The sequence below is a fragment of the Marmota monax genome, unplaced genomic scaffold (assembly GCF_021218885.2).
Source record: "Marmota monax isolate L192 unplaced genomic scaffold, Marmota_monax_Labrador192_F-V1.1 WCK01_AAM20220418_F8-fsc00073, whole genome shotgun sequence".
NCBI classification, from domain to species: Eukaryota; Metazoa; Chordata; class Mammalia; order Rodentia; family Sciuridae; genus Marmota; species Marmota monax.
The window spans coordinates 8648134-8667222 of NW_026692846.1; the positions used below are offsets into that span (position 1 = coordinate 8648134).

The 19089-nt window shown below is 53.8% G+C and overlaps 1 long non-coding RNA gene across 1 annotated transcript; it reads right to left on the bottom strand.

The window, feature by feature from the left end:
* Positions 1–8923: 8923 nt before the first annotated feature.
* On the bottom strand, positions 8924–16322 carry LOC124095723 (uncharacterized). Its single transcript, XR_006852585.2, has 2 exons — positions 16132–16322; positions 8924–9082 (listed from the first exon to the last, which is right to left on the bottom strand). It is a non-coding gene; the product is annotated as an uncharacterized LOC124095723 (long non-coding RNA).
* Positions 16323–19089: the final 2767 nt, after the last annotated feature.

Here is a 19089-nt window from a genome sequence, read left to right on the forward strand (position 1 = left end):
TAGGTCATTTGATTATGTAAAACTGTCATTTAACTGCTGCCATGTTGCTTTAAGAGAAAGTTTGAACGACAGCTTATGAGGCCATTCCATCCACCTCTTCCATCTTTGGAGAAGAGTCCGTGTTCAGACCCTCTTGACACGGCAAAGGGTGTGAGCTCTCAGTGTTGACAGAGTGGTAGTCAAATGGTGTGATCTACCACTCTGTCAATTTCTTATTATGTACATGGAAACAAAATTACCTGCTATGAAGAGTTTGTTGGGATAGAAAGGGATCCCCTTTGAAAGATCTAATATGACCATGCCTAGCACCCTGTTAATTATTTCAGAAGTAGAGATCACCTAGCACACTGTTAATGATCATAATGATAGTTATACACTGGCACAACAAGAGAATGGCATAAGCCTTTTTGCAGGGTAAAAATGCAGGCATACACCTGCAGTTATAATTGAAATAATAAGTGCAGGTCAGCCACAACTTACCCGCCCTTCCCTCCTGTAGTGATCAGCAAGCCTTCTTCAGTCTATCTAAATTCCTCCTCTGCTGCTGAACCCACAAGCCCACAGTTTGCCTCCTGACAATAGCTCTGTCCTGGAATCACACATACAGTGTCGTGGGGGGACTGTGGCTCTGGGTCACATAGGTCTGCTTTATACAAGCTCAACCCTGGGCAGTCGGTAAACTCTCCTGAGCTTCCGTTCCCCTGTGTAAAGTGGGGGTAGTGGCATTTTCCTTGGAATTGAGAGTTGTTTGGGGAGCAGTATGTGCGGAGCGTCTGGTGTCTGGGAGCTGTGTATTAAACCTGAATTCCTTCCCGTTTGTTCTGCTGGATTTTACTATGTAAGGAAAAGCATATTTTTTAAACTTGAGCTTTTTTTTTTATTTCCAAGCTCATTATTTTTACCCAGGACCATGATAGCTATTAAGTGTTTTGAGCTTCTCTCTCTCCAGAGACATTTTATGATGCCAATTAGAAGTGCAAGTATAGTGAGAATAAAACATAATGGCCAGCAAAGTGCAGAGTGTCCCCTCCCTGCACCCAGCTTGCTGCTGTTGAAGCTTATTTCCAAACATCTAACTCTACTGGAAAAAAAAATCTGTAGCCAAGGGAATATCGTTAAGATGGTACAATTCAGAATCGAGCAAAGACCTTGGGGACAGGGGCATCCTGCGTAAGCCGGGAAGCACATTTATGTTGAGTCTTTGCATTGATAACATAAAGCCAGTTATGGGTAGACATCCAATAACATAAGGAAGAGTAACTGTCAATTCTTAGTGAACTGGAAGACTGAGTCAGAGATTAGCCAAGGCTGGGTGCAGCTTCACGTGCTCTGGTCTCCCCCACGTCACCCTCACACACAGGAGGCCCCACGTGAATGCCCATGTCCCTGGACACTGCATTGTATTTGTCTGTTTGTATTTTCATTCTATTCTTTTCTGCCTCTTAGGTCCCTTTTATTTATCTTCTCCTCTCCAAGGCTACAGGAATAAGAATGACGTAATCTAATTTTGTGACCACAATTAAGTTTCGGTTCTCTCTGAAAACCACTTCCCTCCTCTGTAAATGGGATAGGTGTGGCCTGCTGCCCGCATCATCTGTCCTGTTCCCACCTCCTTACGGGACCCTTCTCCTTCTGCAGCTGTGCCTCTCTTGCTTCCCAGTCCCGGGAGCCAGCACAGTGTCCCTTCTCTGGGCCCTCATGTCCATGCCCCGAGCTGTGGCTGGAGCATTCTTCGGGCAATGCAATCTGACCACACCGCATGCCTTTTTGTGTCTGTCCACAGTAGAAGGAACTCATCTGCCACCAGGGAAGGGACCCTGCTCAAGGCCTCAGGTGGACATGGCGTCCACCCTCAGCAGACCACTGCTGCCCTTCTCCCTCCTCTCTCCTTGCACTTCACGTTCCAATCATTGCAGGGCACTTCCTCCAACCTCCGTGACTTCCGCAGCTTCAGGTCTGTGCACGTGCTCTGCTCTCCTCCCAGGTAATCACTACTTGTTGGAAAGGAATCAGCTTAGAAGTCCATTTTTCCAGGAAGCCTCCCCATCCACATGGGGCTTGTGGATGGCTAAGGCCTCAGCAGTCTGCCCTCAGTGGCCAGGAGCTCTGCACACTGATGGCCTCAGCTCACTGGGAGACGTCCCCATTCCCTTGACATTTCCATCCCAGTGCATAATGATGCACAGGGCGCACTAATCACAAGAGCCTTGGCACAGGAGGGAAAGAGGAGGTCCACACTCTGCAGAGTGACGCTATCAGGGACACACAGTGGAGGTCTGAATATCCTGAGGTCTAAAACTGAAAGTGTCCTGAGAGTGCATTTGCCATGGTCGGGAAGTGTCATGATCATCTCTCCTTTTGGTAACTACCTTACTTACTAGACAGCTGAGTTTGGTCAAGGACAATGACAAAACAGGCTGCTTCAGACAGAGATCCCTCCCTTCCCCACCTTGAAGGACACGTCTGGGAGAAACCTCAGTTTTTAGTTCCCCTTCAAGAACAATACTGGCCCCAGAGAGGTTCCGAAGTCCATTCCACACAAACCCAATTGGTGGGGTTCCCTTAAGACTTGGGGAACACCAGGGGAGGGGGACCAGTGAGGTCTAGGCTCCAGGGTCAGCGGGCAAGAGGAAGGAGGACAGGTGACAGGCGGCAGGCAGAAGTCTTCCTCCAGCAGGTGCCGGGAGTCTGCTCCCCAGGCTGCCCCTTGAGCTGGCTCCCTGGAGACACCCAAGGGCACTGCTGCACAAGCTGTCCCCGACATTCGAGGACCTACTTCAGCTCCTGTCCTGGACAGTCCCCTTGCGGCCATCTTCTGGGATCCACGCATCCAACAGGCAGCTGTGCTGAGGGGCTCCTGGAGGAGCCCTCACCTGCCTGCTGGCCCTAGCTCCCCTCCTTTCCCTGCAGCTTCTTCTGTCTCCCACCTCCCACGTCTGCAGGCGGGAGGGGCCTGCCCTGTCTCCCCTGTGTCCCGGCAGGCTGGGATCCATCCCCAGGGGATGGTGAGCCGCCTCTCTCCTCCTCATGGCAGCGACTCGGGTAGTAAGAGCTCAGGTGAGAAGTCGAGTAGAGAGAACGAGTTGCTCCTAGTGAAAGCAAAGCCGGGACCTGGACCCAGGTTTTCCCCAAAGACAGGGCCCTTGATGGGCAGAGGGGGGAAAAGGTGCCCGGCAGTTGGCCTGGGCCCCTGGCTTTCCACAGAGTGGCCTCTGCACCTGTGACAAAACCACCCCTCCTCACTCTCTGCTGGGTCAAGTGTCGGAGGCAGCCTCGCTGGAGAGCAGCCAGGGACGGCCCTGCTTTTAGTCAGGGGAGTGGGATCCTAGGCATGGGCAGGACAGGGAGCGAGAGGGTCCTCCCAGTGGAGGCCCAGAGCCAGGCCCCACTCCAGGTGTCCCTGACATCAAGAACCATCAAAAGATCATCCAAAACCAGAAAACTCAATCACCCCTGAGGCTCTGAACTTCAGCATCATTGAGTCATTTTTCTGAAGACCGGGAGAGGCTCAGCTCAGGACTTTCTCCAGGGAAAAGCCCTACAGACCATGGCTGGCCTCTGCCTGCCCCCTCTGCAAAGATCAAGATCAAGGTAAAGGCAGAAGTTGGGGAGAGGGAAGGCCCAGGACCTGGAGCCCTTTAGAAACCATAGACAACAGGTGGCCAGCTCTGTCCTCGGTGCAAGGTAAAGAAGGTCCAGATCCTGCCCTGGACAAGGAGGAGGTCACTGTCAAGAGAGAAGACAGATTCAGAAGCAAAGAATGACACGGAACAACCAACGTCAACTGACTTGTCCCTGGTTGGGCTTGGAAGGTTTACTTGGGCAATCAAAAGTTCTTAAGCCCTCATGACGAAAGCCCAGCTCACCTCTCTGTCTATTCCTCACCTCCTAGAACATGTCCAGCAACCAGAGGTGATGAACCTGGCCCAGGGGCTTTGTGAACCTTGATCTCTCTGGTCTCAAAGAAGAGGGAGATGACAGCAATGACGATTTATTAACATTGACCTCTGGGCCAAACAACCCCATTCCGTCTCTCTCTCTCTCTCCCACTTTCTCTCTCTCCCTCTTTCTCTCCAGAATGTCTCTCCCTCTCTGGCTCTGCACTCCCCAAGGCCCAGCACACCGTAGCTCCCACAAGGGGAATGAAGGGAAGCTGAGCTGCTGCTTAGGGGTACACTGCTGCTCAAGGGGTGTGCTATTGCTCAGGGGGTACGCTGCTGCTCTGAGGGTGCACAGTCACTCAGAGGGTGCACTGCTGCTAGGGGTGCACTGCAGCTCAGGGGATGTGGTACTGCTCAGGGGGTGGGCTGCCACTCAGGGGACATGCTGGAGCTAAGGGGGTGGGTGGGCTGCTGCTCAGGGGGTGCGCTGCCGCTCTTTCAGTTAGAAGAGCGTGGAAGAGAGCAGTGGAGAAACTTCTCTGGGGAGAGTGCCGTGGGGCCGTGGTGTGCGAGTCTGTGCACCCTGACCTGGACTGCAACCTCCACCCCAGCTCCAGAGGTGCTCCAAGAGGCCTGAGGAGACCTGCTCCACACTCCCCACGCTTGGGTGGGACACACCAGCTCTGGCTTCTGCCCGAGTGGTGAAAGATGAGCAATTGCTCTGGGGACCAGGAGTGTCGTCCAGGCTGAGCCAGGTCAGGCTGCTCCAGGGAAATAGCTCCGTTCTCAGAGGGGCATTGCAGCCCCAGGCTCCCCCTGGCACCCGGTGACCTGCAAAGCCAGGGCATCTTGGAGCAGCCAGACCCTCTCTCCGTGGGGAGTGGGGAGTGGGGACCAGGAGCAGGCGGCCGCTGCTGGACTCCCAGTGGGCTGAAAGGGGGGTGCAGAGGGCCACCCGGGAGCTGGTTGAGAGGTGTCGCCGGGTTCCAGGGAACTCAAGGAGCCTGGGAGCCTCTGAAGAGCCACAGGAGAAATGGTCAGCTTTGAAGAAGAGCCGACCTAGAGGGCAAGGCCAGTCCCTGCCTGTTCCCATTCAGTTTCTCTGCACCAGCGATGTCCCACTCGCTTCTGAAGCCTTGCCTGGCGCTGCCAACCCAGGAGAAGGGAGGATTCCACAGGAGGCTGGCGCGAGTGTCCTCCAGGGCAGAGGCAGCACCCGGGTGGCTAAGGGTTAGGAGCTGCTCCCCACGTTCATCCACAGCTTGCACACACACACACACACACACTCATACACACACTCACACATTGGACCCAATCAGGGATACAAAAATAAGACCTCAACTCTGCACATAAAATCTTATTTTTTGGAGGAATCGGGTGCATCCTTACAACATGTTGTGCCAATTGCCAGGAAAGCCCTTTGAGCGAAGTGCCCGAGGCCCTGGGCAGACAGAGGCTGGGCTCAGAAGGTCCTGCACAGGGTGCCCAGGTCAGAGATTTTCTGTCGCATGAACTATTCTGAACAGCACTGAAGACAATGCTTCCACGTCATTTTAAAGAGTGCGGAAAGACCCCTGGTCTTGAGAACACCAGAGCCTGCATCCGCACACTTCCCAAGTCCCCAGGGCAGGCAGAGCTGGACTGTCTGATCATGGGTGAAGGAGCGTGCCCCTCACAAGGTCACCAGAGCTCTTTCCCGGGACCTCTTCAGACACACGCCCAGGGACAGAATCAGGAAGCCAGGAACTGGGGTCTGGACTTCCACCAAGCTCAACCTCACACCACCCAGGCACACACTGCTGCCCCTCAGCCCTTCCGTAGAGATGGCAGAGTTTCTGGCCATCTGCCCCTGGGCCTCCTCCCTAGGTCTGGGAGGCTGCTCAGTCCAGCCCAGACAGGCTCCGGCCGATGTGACAGGCAGGTCTCCCGCTCTGGTTTCCAGTCCTTCTCCTGGTTCTCCCCCGGCATCTGCCCTATTTCTGGCCTCTGAGAAGCTTGATGAGAAACGTCTATTCTTTCCTTTTGTGGCTGGATGCCTCTTCCTGGGGTTAAACTGTCCCTGTCCTTCAACTGTTATTTCAAGCAGGGATTTGGGACCTCCCAGTCACCCTGTCCTGTCTTGGGAACTTGTCAGGTGCTCTTTCTAATGAAGTCAACATTAAACTGAGAGATGCAAAAGCCAAGTGAGCAGCAGAATGATTGCAGAAGAAGGTTGGAGGTGGCAGATGCAAAGGCCCAGTGGCAGAGGCCTGCTGGTGCTTTATAGGAACAGTCAGGAGCACAACGGCTGCAGAAGTAGGAACCAGCAGGGAGCAGCTAGAAGAGAGGTGGAGAGGCTGTCAGAAGGGAGGCTGGGCAGGGCGTAGAAGAAGGTAAGGACCTGGCATAGAATTTCAAGTAATGACAGATTTAGTTTTTAAAGACATCGCAGTGCGGGCTGAGAGGAGGCAGAGATGACACAGACACTACCGAGGAGGTAAACACTGGTCTGTGTGCCTTGACTCTTGGAGTGCTCTGGTTCATAGACGAAGGCCACCGTCCCTGCAGGGAGCCCTCCAGGAGGGGAAATCGCAGGCAGAGATGGGACAGTCGAAACCCCAAAGGCTAAGGCTGCTGTCCTCCTTGTTACCCTGTGCCAGACCCTCTTCTGGACGCCATGTGTGTTTCGGCTGATTCATCCTCACCACCAGCCTGTGAGGTGAGGCTTTCGTAAGGAATAAGTCCCTGTTTTCCAGCCAGGGAGACTGAGATTCAGAAAAGTAATGACGCACCCACAGGCAGAGATGGTGCAGCTGGGAAGAGATCTCCAGCCTCCAGCTGCCGCCGTCATTGTGCACAGAGCTGCCCAGATGTGCCGTCCCATCGGGGCACGGGGTCTATTCCCAGGCTGTGGCAGTGCCCTCCTGGAGACAAGCCCCATCCCATCAGAGTGGAAGGAATAAAAGGGCAAAGTCGCTCTGAGCAGGGCTTAGAATTGATCTGCCAGGCCATGGGGAGCCGTGGACAGCCCCACAGTCCCCTTCAGCCATTGGCACGACATTGACAGTGGAGATAAAGAGATTGGTGTCCTTGATCTCCAAGACCGTGAAGAGTTCTCCTCGCCCAGGTCTAAGTGAGCAGACAAGTCCTTGGAGAACTGTGGGCTAATTGGTATTAGGGACGGGTTTGGAGGACAAGCTCAAGTGCTCATGACCTTGAGGACTGCCCATCGGACATGTCCGTGGCTCTGAGTGTAAATTGGAGCTTCTATGCCTTGCTTGGAATTTAGTGAGAAATAAATTGACATAGTTTAACTCAGTAGATGAAAGGTAGTGTCCTGCCTCAAAGGCATTTGCTTTTGGGAAAGTTCTAGGGCAGAGCCCAGTGGTCTCAGAGTCCTGATGGGTTCCTGTCCCTGCTGCCTCTTTCCAGTTAGGCAGGGTTGCAGGCTCCTTCTGACATAGGTCCGTGGAAGGGCAGGGGGTGAGGAGAAGGCTGAGAGACCAGAGCTGGAATCTGTTCTGGCTCTGACTCTGACCTTGGTGGAGGTACACAACCTCTCAGAGCCTCTGGGTCTCCATCTGGACACAGGGATAAAGGAGCAGAGTGGCCCTAGAGTTGGGGCAAGGATTGGAGGGCCGAGCACTGTCCAAGGAGGTGGCTCCGAGGCAGCCTGCTGGATGTGCAGATGTGCTTGGCACTGGGTGTGCTTGGCCACTGACCTCTGGGGACACCCGATTTTGAAATGAGTTCCCTCTTGGTTCTACTCTATAGCAGAAGGCCCAGGTGTGTCCCAGGGCCACAGGGCTGGTGCTCTGAGCAGAGGGATTTGGTGCCTATTGACCCTGGATCTTCTGCCTGTTGCTGGGGTATCTCTAAAGGGAGGTGCTGCAGACTCCGGGGCCGAGCCAGTGGGAAGGAGAGCACCGGCTGGACTCAGCCCTCCTTGGAGTCCAGCCGAGGCACCCAGGAGGAGAAAGCCATCTTCTGACTGTCCCAGGGTCTGCCACAGGTCATCAAATATCAGAGCTGTGGCGACCTGTCAGGGCTCTGCCCGGGTCCCCAGGGACCTGCCCTTCCGGGCATGCTGGCTCTTGTGCCTCTGCTTGCTTTCAAGAGCACCTTCTCACGCAGAGCCCTGTGGGAGGGCTGCCCCAGGTAGCAGCTGCTCCTCTGTGCAGAGACAAATCAAGGGAACAGCCTTAATCTGAGAGACACAGGTGAGTGGTTTCTCCAGCTCTGTGGCTTCTAGTCAGGACAGGTCTCAAGGCTGCCCTGCACAGCGGAGCCACAGGGCCCTACAGGGGATTTTGCTGACCTCACCACCTCCCTAGCCTCCTCCCTCCCCCACCCCATGCTTTAGGAGAGGTCCCTCTCACATCTGCCACCTCAGGTCTGCTCCAGGGGACCCCTCCTAAGACAGGATGGAATCCAGATGAGAAAGTCTTGAGCACTTACCACATACCAGGGACTGAGTTAGGAGGTTTTTCTTTCTTTTTAAATACATTATTTTGCTAAGCAAAATAAGCCAATTCCAAAAGGCTAAAGGCCAAATGTTTTCTGTAATATGCAGATGCTAATTCACAATGGGGGGCGGGGGGGGGGGTGGGCTCTAGAGAAGAATAGAGTTACCTTAGATTAGGGGGAGGGAAGTAATGGGAGGGGAAGGAGGGAGATGTGGAGATAGGAAGGACAGTAGAATGAAACAGACATTTATGTGTACATGTGACTGCATGACCAATGTGATTCTACAACAGGTACACTCAGAAAAATGAGAAATTAGATCCCATCTAGATATGATATTCCAGAGGGTATGAATGCAGTCTACTGTCATGTATAACTAATTAAAACAAGATTTTTAAAAATAATAAAATACATTATTTCACTTAATCCTTGTAATTAACATTTGGGAAGTATCAGTGGAAAGGAAACTGAGATCAGAGATGTCTCAGCCTACCCAGATCACATAGTGTCTCAGCCCGGCAACCCCACGCTACCCCCCAACTCTCCCTCTTCCCCTGGAGAATCGGGGGAGCAGGGACACACACAGCAGAGCTTTCCTCTCTACTGAATGTTGAAGGTTATTTTATTTGTTAAAATGTTTCTGTTTTAGAAAAGAAAGTGGAAACCCCAGTCCTCCGTCTCCTCCACGGGCTAGTGATGAAGACTGAATCCAATGATGAACCGCCAGGACTCAGCACCAAGCTGGGCACACAGCAAACCTGCAGGAAGTGTTCGCAAAGAGGATTATATATTTATAAAACGTGCTCACAATGTTTGTGCTCTTGCTATAAATATGCCATCTATAATTTAAGAAAGCAAATAATTTATATGTTTCCAGTAGATACAAATACTCTCAAAGTCTAGTTAGTAGAAATAAATCCTGGAAGCACCCATGCATGCATTATTTCTATGTATCTATTTAGAGGGCGAAGACACGGATGACCTGTGTGGATGTGTGGCCCCGCAGTCATTTGGGGGTTTCTGGGATGAGTCTCTTAAGGAAATTTGAGATGACCTGGATTGTCCCCAGCCCCACTGCCATCCTACCCCAGCTTTCCCCCTGGAGGCCTCCACCTGCGCATTTATCAGGGAGGTCAGGGGACCTGGCTGGCCATTCCCAGCACAGCACAGCCTGTACCAACCCCACCCACCCTGCAGCTCCACTGCCCACTCACCCGTTGCATAAAACACACCTGGAAAGACCTGGTGTGTGCCAGGTCCTGTGACGAATGCGGGGACGGTCACAGCAGAGAAACAACAACATTGAAACTTAGAATATCCAGTCCCCATCAGGAAGGAGGGGCCATTAACCAACTAACTGAACAAATAATGTATTCGACCAACTGTGACAACTCTATGAATGCTCTCGAACAAAACTGCCCCTGTCATCCAGGAAGACAGGTTTCTCTGAACAAGGGACATTTGAGATGACATCCAAACAACCAACAGGTGTTAGTCAACAAAGTGAGAAAATATTCAAGTGGAGAAAACCACGAAGCTCTGATGCTAAGATAAGAAGGAGCAGGGAATGTTCAAGATCGTGCACCAGTGACCAGAGAACAGGGAGAATGGTCAAGATAAGGCTGGAGAGGGTCAAGGTCAAATTCCATCTCGGTAACCCCTCCTCTGTGAAATAATAGCTGATCTGGGGAGATTAATGTGACCTGATGGCTAAAATGCAAGGTGGGCTCCTGGGTCAGATCCTGGAGAGAAAGAGGAGATTTGGGAAGGGGGGCAGACTTGAGCCAGCGGCTCAGCTGGCCTCACCCCTCTAGAGAGCCAGTCATCTCAGCAGTAACGAGTCCCTAGCTGGGCCAGGGCACTGTGGGCCCATGAGACGTCAGCAGGAAGGCAGCAGGGCCCAGGACATATAGGAGCCCGAGGCTGCCTTCGTGAGTCTTTGGTAAATATAAAATAGTTTCTGAACTAAAAATAATAATTCAGGCTCTCTCTTGTGCCTGAATTAGGAGACCTGGGCTTTCTAAGAGAAGCCATTGCTTTTGACCTACTTCTGGCTCTTGGGGTGCTCAGATGGGGGCCAGGCCCTGCCCCAGCAGCCTGTAGAAGCCTGTAGAAGAAACCACTTTCCTCTGCAAAGCCCTGAACATACCCTGCTGATGCCTGTAACTCACTTACTTGTCTTGGGGTGGGGACCTGATGCCATCTGGAAATCTGTGTCAAGCTCTTTTTAATAGATATGCGAGGAAGATCAGGCACACTGTGGAAATTAAAGTTGGGGAAACTCCGTCTACCCACAGAGGCCAGAAAGGGCATCCGAGAGAAGGGCCTGTTTGCACTGGCTTTTGCAGAATGAATAAGAGCTTGTTGAGTAGAGAAGAGGAGAAGCGGGGCTCCTAACCAAGGAACCAGGGTATGGAGTGCAGAGACCTGAAGAAACATGCTGTGTCCGGGAGATGGCTGTGGGGAGTGTGGCTAGAGATGAAGCTGGGTAGGAGACAGGCTGCAGCCCTCCATGGAAGGGAGAGGCAAATCGCGGCAAAGCCGAGACCTGCAGAGAAGGGTCGGAAGCAGAGGCTGATGGGCGCCAGAGAGATAATCAGCTCAGCAGGTGCAGGAGCAAATGAGGACACGCCCAGGCCTTTACGCTTGAGCCCGGACAGGTACTCCCAGACACAGGATGGACCAGCCAGCTCCTATCATGGAAAGGTTGACTAACCAGAGTCTGCCATCTCTCCCTACAGCTAGCTGACAGAGGGAACTCTCATTCATATGTGATCAAATACGAGACAGAAATCCCAGGGGGATAATCGCATCTGCCCAGGGAGAGGCGTCCGGCATCCCTCCTGGCCAGCCTGAAGACATCCATGTCTCTCCCCACACACAACAGCTGAGGAAGGGCCAAGATTGGGGCTCCATCTCTGGAATCCCCTTTCAGGGGAGCTTGAGCCCCACCCTCTGTCCTGGCCATCTGTGCCTTGCCTAAAAAGAGTGCTTTGGACCTCACAGGTGCCCGAGCAAGGGAAGGAAATGACCATGAAGAACAGGGGATGGTGTCCTCACATCTGCTCCCACACACTCCCCAGGAATAACAGCATGGAGCAGAGGACGCCCTCCACCTGCCGTGGGCGGAGGCCCAGAGGCCAGCCTGGGGCTGGAGTCACTTCCCATGCCTCCCGAGGCTGCAGATGCTTTTGCCCTGCCCGGCTGGGCTGGGCACTGGGTGCCTGGGACTGGAGCAGGGGCCACCATCCCATCAAGCTGGAGAAGGACACCAGCTTCCATCCCAGGGCTTCCCACGGCTCCAGGGGTCAAGACCAGGGAGCCCCTGCCCCTTCTGCCTGCTCCCAGGTCTAGGACTTAGGGCCGCAAGACATTTGAGTCACAAATCCTTACCCACCCCAACTCCCTCCTACTCCCCTCCAAATACAATTCACTAATTGACACTTTGGCCTTGTGAACAAATATTAATAAGTTATGTCCCCATCCCCAGTTCTGCTTTTATCCCACCTTGAAAAATAAATCCAATTCAGAATATGGAACAGCTTATTAAAAACATAAACTCAGTCTGGATCCTATGTGTTTGAAATAAAAGGTGTTTTTTAATCAAAAGGAATTTCTAATTTACTTCAGGGCTCAGCTCGCTGACCTGTTTAAAATGCCACTTGCTTAAGTGACATGGGCTGGCTCCTGGCAGAGAAGCAAGCAGCCATCTCCGTGGCTGAGCCGGCTCCTCGCCTAAGATCTCAGTCTTCAAGGACTCCCAGACTGAGGAACCACACGGGCCAGTCACACATCACCCGACAGTGATGAGGGCCATCAGAGAGGCAAGCAGTGGCCAGGGAGGAAAGGTGGCGGGGAAATGTGGTCCTCCAGGAGGGAGGGTGCTTCCCAGAGAGGAGGCGTTCTGACTCAAACCATCCAAGTCTCTTTCTGGTGCTGGGGGTTTATTACATCAACTCAACTTGGCTTAACAAAAATGGATTCTATTGGGCCATATAAACACAGTAAGGAAGTAGAAATTCTGGTTTTAGGGACCTAGGTGAGTTGGCACAAGGAAAGGACCATGCAAAGGTCCTGAGGCACGTCTCTCAGGCTCCAGGCTTGGCTTTGCTCTGACCAAGCTTCAGCCTCAGGCACACTTACTTCCCTGGAACTGGTAAGAAGACCTCCTGTGGCTGGGGGCCCACATCTACCAGCCCCCCCGCCCCGTTCCAGAGGGGAAAGAAGCTTCCTCCCAGTAGCCCCAGGAAGAGAGTCCTGAGCTGAGCGCATTGGCCTGCCTGGGTCTGTGTCTCCCTGGGCCATTCCCAGCCTCCCAGAAGCTGCTGCCTAGGCAGGTGTGGGCCATGTGCCCATCACTGTTGTCAGAGGACAAGGAAGAGGACACATAAGCCTTGGCGAGCAGACGCTGAATCAGGACGGAAAGGGCAGAGCTCCCTGTAAATGAGGAATTCACACGTGGGGAGGCACAGGAAGTGCAAGTCGGGGGGTGGGGGGTGGGGGAGCAGCCCAGGATGAGGTGTGTTTCTGGGAGAGGGAGGTGGGCTGCAGAGAAGGACTTGAAGGAGACAGCACCAGGCAGATGCTGCGCTGCCAGGGGCGGAGCCCAGTGACTCTGGAGCAGTCCACCAGTCCAGGGAGGCAGTGGCCAGGGCCAGAGGCAGTGAGGGCTTGACAGAGTGGGGGAGCAGCAATGGTCCTCACTTGACCCCAGCGAGCCAAGGGGAGGAGAGTGTGTCAGAGGAGGAGGGCTGTTGGGGGGGCACTTTGGAATCCACTGTTAGGACTTCAGGAGCTGCTGCTGCCCAGGAAAATGGAGATCTCCTGATCAGAGACCCAGAGACAGATGCTGGGGGGCTAGGGCGAGACACGTCCTGCTCAGAGTCCAGGAAGGTGCAAGAATGGACACGGAGGGAGAGGATGTGCCCAGGAGTGGGAACCACCCAGGACAAGAACAGGGTTTCATGGCACAGAGTGCCCAAGGAGCTCTCAGCCCCTCAGGAGGAGGGCACAGGAGAGGGACCCAGTGAGCTGCATGCTACTCCAGGCCTGTCACAAGGCTGTGCTGACATCCAGGAGTGTCTCTGGGGGCACGAGAGGGCTCACGGAATCCATTGCTCCCTCTAATCTCTCTGTTGGAGAAACTTACAAATACTCAAACGGCCAGTCGAGGGGAACATGATTTGGTCTCAGGTTTAATTGAAGGACGCATGCAAGTGTGGAAATTTCCAAAGAAGAAAAATTCCTGGAGATGGTTTAATTTCCATTTTTTTCTAAAAAGAAGGATAAGCCATATATTTAAAATGGTAGATGAAGCATATTGCAAACAGATAATCTGTTCTTTCCCTTTCTGAGAAAGGATAGCTGACATCTGGGATTCCCTTGGCAGATAATAACATTAATGAACGTTTTCAAAGCACTAAATCTGAAAAGAGCTGTCCATGTGAGTGTCTGTCATTACAGGCGCTACGGCGGCTGCCATGGGTGGGATAGCACGCACAGAGTGCAGAGGGAAGGAGGCTGAGGACCCCAAGCAAGCAGCCCAGCAAACACTCAAGGGACCCCATTGATGTGCTGCATATGGGGTCAATCTCTAGAGTGACTGGACTTCATCTACCATGTGCCAGGATAGTCTTAGAGGACAGAAGACATGGACAGAGCCCTCCAAACTAGTAAGGACAACTAGAGTGACCATACAACGAACGCTGACCTCACCCTGTCTGCAGAGCACGTCCCAGTCTGGGAGGGGCGTGTTCCTGCACTGGTCCTAGTCCCATGGGACAGGTGTTGAGCTGGATCTGTGGGACCTTGGTGCTTTGGTGGATAGAACATGACTTGCTGCTCCTTCTCCCTGATTTTTACCATCTACTTTTGCATGAAGAGCTATGTTTTACACAGACTCAATTCTGGGAATAACCCGTGAAGCAGGTACTCTTACCACCTTATCTTCAGGTTAGGACATTGAGACCTAGATTAAATGGATTGCTTCGAGATCTCTTCCTGGACTGCCCGACTCAGGAACCTGCACTCTCCACCACCTCGCTAGACAGCAAACATGCTTGCACACAGTGCCTGAGGGTCTGGACTGAATGTGAATGTGACTTCCAGAAGAGGGGTGATCTTAACCCTCACTACCGGCCCTGACAGCTGGCTGTGGGTAGCCCCTCTCGGGGGCTTGACACTGGTGACTAAGCCAAAACTGACGTCAGAGTTCACACTTGGGAAATTCCAGAGGGGGGTTGCTGACCCTGCAGAGCCTCAGGCCAGGTCTGACTCCATTTCCTGCTCCACTCCTCCAAGACCCCTGGAAGCCCAGGTGGGGCAGAACACACTGCACCCTTTGCTTCCACCACCTCCCTCAGAAGCTGAAAGACCCCTGGAAAAAATCAGAGCATCGATATTTGTGTGTCCACAGGCAGAACATTCCAACCACCACTCAATGAGCGAGCACAGCACCAATGCAGGAGGCGATGCAGAGGGACTGTGTGGAAGAGGAGCTGCCGAGCTGGGGTCAAACCCAAGGAACGTGGAGAACAGCGGGTTCTGGCGACGGGGAGTTACGTGGGGTGGAAGGTCTGTGGACTCCTGTCTGCTCCACTCTGTGATTCGGCTTCCTCACCTGCCAAAAGGCCCCCACACCCCTGCATGTGGCAGCGAGGCCTCAGTGAGGACAATTTGGGGAAGGCCTGCACTCCATCTGCTCACAGTCGATGCACAAGGAACACCAGCAGGACGCTGGGGGTGGGGGATCAGAATGTTAGCAGACGGAGCAAGACGGGCTGATATTTCCACCATGCAAATAACACAAACAGCTGAATTGCTTTTTATTTGTTGACTGTCCTTGTTTGTGGAAGGGCCTTGTGAATCCAGACTTGAAGCCAACCCAGCTGGGCACTGAGTCTGCTGTTGCTTACTTTCACTGGTCACTAACTCCGCAGAGAAACGCAAGTGCAGAAATTCTGGGAGCCACCTGGGGGTCAGAAGGGTCTCAGTGGACTTCTTTGGAGTCCTTCAGGCCTTTATGTTAAGAAGAAATTGCTGCTGAGAAGACCCGAGGGAGCCCCAGTGACAGGAACTCAGGGATGGAGGAGGACCGCCCGAGCCCCCCCACTGGCCGTCTGCTTCTGGAAAGCCTCCCTGCTCCCCCCAGGTTACCCCAGGAGGCAGGAAGCCTGAGTCGGAAATCCAGTGTCTGCCCCGACAGTTAACTAGAAGACTCAGAGTTCAGAGGGCTGGCCACACCATTAAAACACAGGACAGTCACCACTTTGCCAAATCGTCACAGCAACCCTATAGGGTGAGCCTCTCTATCTTGCAGATGAGGACGTGGCAGGGGAGATGAAGTAGCAAGCCCACCATCACTGGAAATGCAGCAGCAGAGACAACCTCGGGCAGGTGCTACAGGCTGCCACGGCGGGTCACTTGTATTCCCTCTCCCTGTTCCCTCACTAGGATGGTCTCCAAGCTCTGACACTGGGAGCCAGCGTCCAAGGGAACTAGGAATCAGTCCTGAATTGGCAATTGCAGAGATTTGGCCTCTGAAGATACTAAGCATCGAGCCGGCCTTCTGGGAACTTACTGTCAGTGTTCCGCCCACGTGAAGAGGGGCTTGGGTGGCCAGGCAGGACGCACTGGCCCTTCTCTCTCAAGGTGAGGCTCCATGCCTCCCCCTCACACACACCCAATCAGAGAAGAAAATTGAGTGAGTCGCCCCTCTTACCCAGCCCTGAAGCCCATCTCGCTGCCCCAGAGGCCTGGGCCTCTGCTCTGCCCCCACCTCCACCTGGCCCCTCTCCTCTGTCCTCACCTGGGGTCCCTCCTCTGTTCCATAGCTCTGGCTGGAGTTTCCTCATCAGCTTCTGTACCCCGGTTGGCCCAGGCACATTGCCCACAAGCTCCATGTTTCTCATTCCAACACCTGTCAGAGAGCATCCTCCCCTACTGAAGTCCTCCAGTGGTGGCCAACAGCTGCAGAGAGAAGGGACTGCTCCCATCAGTGTCCTGAGAGCCCTTGGCCTGGGACCCTGCACCCCCAGCCTGTTCTCCTCTCACCCCACCCAGAGCAATGCCACGCTGCCCATCTCTGCAGGCCTCTGGGCTTTCTGTTTCCTCCCTTGTTCTCTCTCTGCCCAAAACAGTCTACCCACCCTCTTACCTGCCTGTGCCTCTCATCTGCCAGGTCCTCCTTGACCTTCAAGACTCAGCCAGGACATCACCCCAGCGAGAGCCCTCCCTGATTGTCATGTGCGGCCAGTGCTCCCCTACAGACTGGCAATGGCCCAAACTCCAGTCCAAGCTCCTGACCACAGTGGTGCCTCTGTGCCTGCCTGTGTCCCACACAAGACTTCGGCCTCCTGGAGCATGACTTCCAATCCAGCACTGTTGGCCAGTGGGGCTGCAGCACTGGGGCCCCCCTGTCCAGTGTCCTCTCCTGGGCTCTGGGGCTGCAGGGGTGGGACTCCTTGATCTGCACTGTCAGCAGGTGGTCTCAGATTCCCACCACTGGGGAAGACGATGCTGACCCAGCTCCGATGCCCTGGGTTTACACCAGGGTTTGGCTCAAAGTAATTTCTCACTGATGGACCATGAATAAGACGGAACCGAATTGTTAGTCTTCTGCAGAGCTTCGAATATTTACTCTGCTTGGCTGTGCCGGATCTTTGCCATTAAATAAATAAATAAGAGCCGCAGGTGGTTCCCCCACTGCCAGTTTTATCCCCCCATTCCCAGCTGAAGGGGAGGAGGGACGGTGGGGAGGTTTCTGGCGCCTGCTCCTGGTCCCTGTTACCCCTCTGTTCCAGGTGCCTGCAGACCTCCCCTCACAGAATCAAGAGGCGAAAACAGAAGGAGCACCGCAGACCCATTTAGGTTCATTTGAAAGGCTGACTCTTTAAAGAGCTGGGATCTGAGAAACAGAACATTGCTGGGTGACCACAGAGACAGCTCTGACTAATTATTGTTTGGCCAGCCTGAAACCACAGGGTCAGATGGAAAACATCTGTAATAAAATGATTGTTGCAACAAAGAGAAAGGAAATAGAGCTGGCTAAGAATCCATGTTACCCAGGACCCACTGTGTGCTGGCCATGGGCTCTGGGCTCAGCACATACTGTGTCACCTGCCCTTCCTTCTCCATGAAATCCCATCTCATAGAGGAGGAGACTGAGCCCAAGACATGTGACATACACAAGGAGCTGAAGGTGTGGTTCCGGCACCTGGGGCCTCTCCAGGGGCCCTGTCTGAGCTGGAGGGGGGCAGGGCGGGCTCTGGAGCAAAGGCTGCCATGAAAGGAGCTTGCTCAGGGGGCAGGAGGCCTGGGTTTTCTGCCTGCTCCACCTTGGCCCTGCTCCGGGACCACAAGCAATGCACTCTCCTTCTGTGGCTCTTTCTTGCTACGTTCAAGGTCAAGTGTTCCAGCTGAGTTCCCTGGAAGTCCTGAAGCACCACAGAGGCTGCCACCGGGCTCCAGGCAGACGAAGGAGGAGGATGCTGGCAAGTTCTCTCTGATTCATGCCCACGTGAGCCTCCTTTGGATTGTGCGTGGACTCCACGTGAATAATGAAGGAAACAGTAAACAAACCCAAACCCCATGGTGAGGGGTGCTCCAGGGTCTCCTCCCGCAACCAATGGCTGGGAGTTTTGTTGAACAATAGCAGCAAAACTGCCCTCTGTGGTGCCAGGTGTGTAGGGCTACACCCGGAGCTGACACCCTCCCATGGACTCCTGGAGCCAGAATCACAAATTCTCAAAGAGACTGTGGTCCTGCTCTGGTCACCGTGGTCCCTCGCAGGTGCATCACAGTTCACAAAGCTCCTTCACACACAGTCGTGTTGGAACGTGCTGACGGTTTCATCAGATGGAGGCCTTCGGGCCTTGGGAACGTCCCTTGCGATGGCCCCATGGTCTCACTGGCATCTAACCCCATGTCCTTGGAGGCCCAGAAAACGGTCCTTTGCCTGTAAAGGCAGTTCCAATGCTGCTTCCCTTGGGAAGCCCCTTGCCCTCCTTGGGCCACCTGCCCCTCTTCCTCTGGAGCCTTCAACTCTGTCACCCTGGTTCTGCACAGTCCAGGTCATGTTGAACTGAGTCGCCCTAGCTCCCCTACCCCTACACCTGAGGGAAAAGAGAACCAGGACACCTGAGGAGGAAAGGCCGGGGTTCCCAGCTTCTCACCAGCTGGGCTTGCCCCCTGATAAGCCATCAGAACTCACTAACGCCCCCCGCCATCTTGGTTCCCTGCCCCACAGGAGCGCCACCCTCGTGCTCCCCACAGAGCATGTAGATGGGGGCCTGCTGTGTTCCTGGGACTTCCCCAGGTATGAGGGACTCAGAGGTGAGCCGGAGCGTTAAGGAGCTTCCACCGTGCTGTGCCTGGCCAGAACAGTGCTCACACAGAATGGCCCATTCCTTTTGATCGTGTCTCTCCAAATCCCTGGGAAGAACAGGACTGTCTTGCTCATCTTCAGGCCCCAGCTCAGTGCATGGGGAATGTCTTGGATGGATGGGTCAGGGTGAGCAGACAGACACACATCACAAGCCAGGTTCCTTTCTTTGCCTCCATTTCTGGGTCAGAATCAGGATCTAGGACTAAGCCGTAAACACGTTCCCCAACATCATAGGTATTCTTCAGTGCTTTCACTACCTACGCTTGAGACAGGGTCACTGAAGAAGCCCTTTCTATGTGTGCATGAGTGTGTGTGTGTGTGTGTGTGTGTGCCTTCTCACACATACACTTACAGCCATTACCAGGTTATTTGCAAGATTTT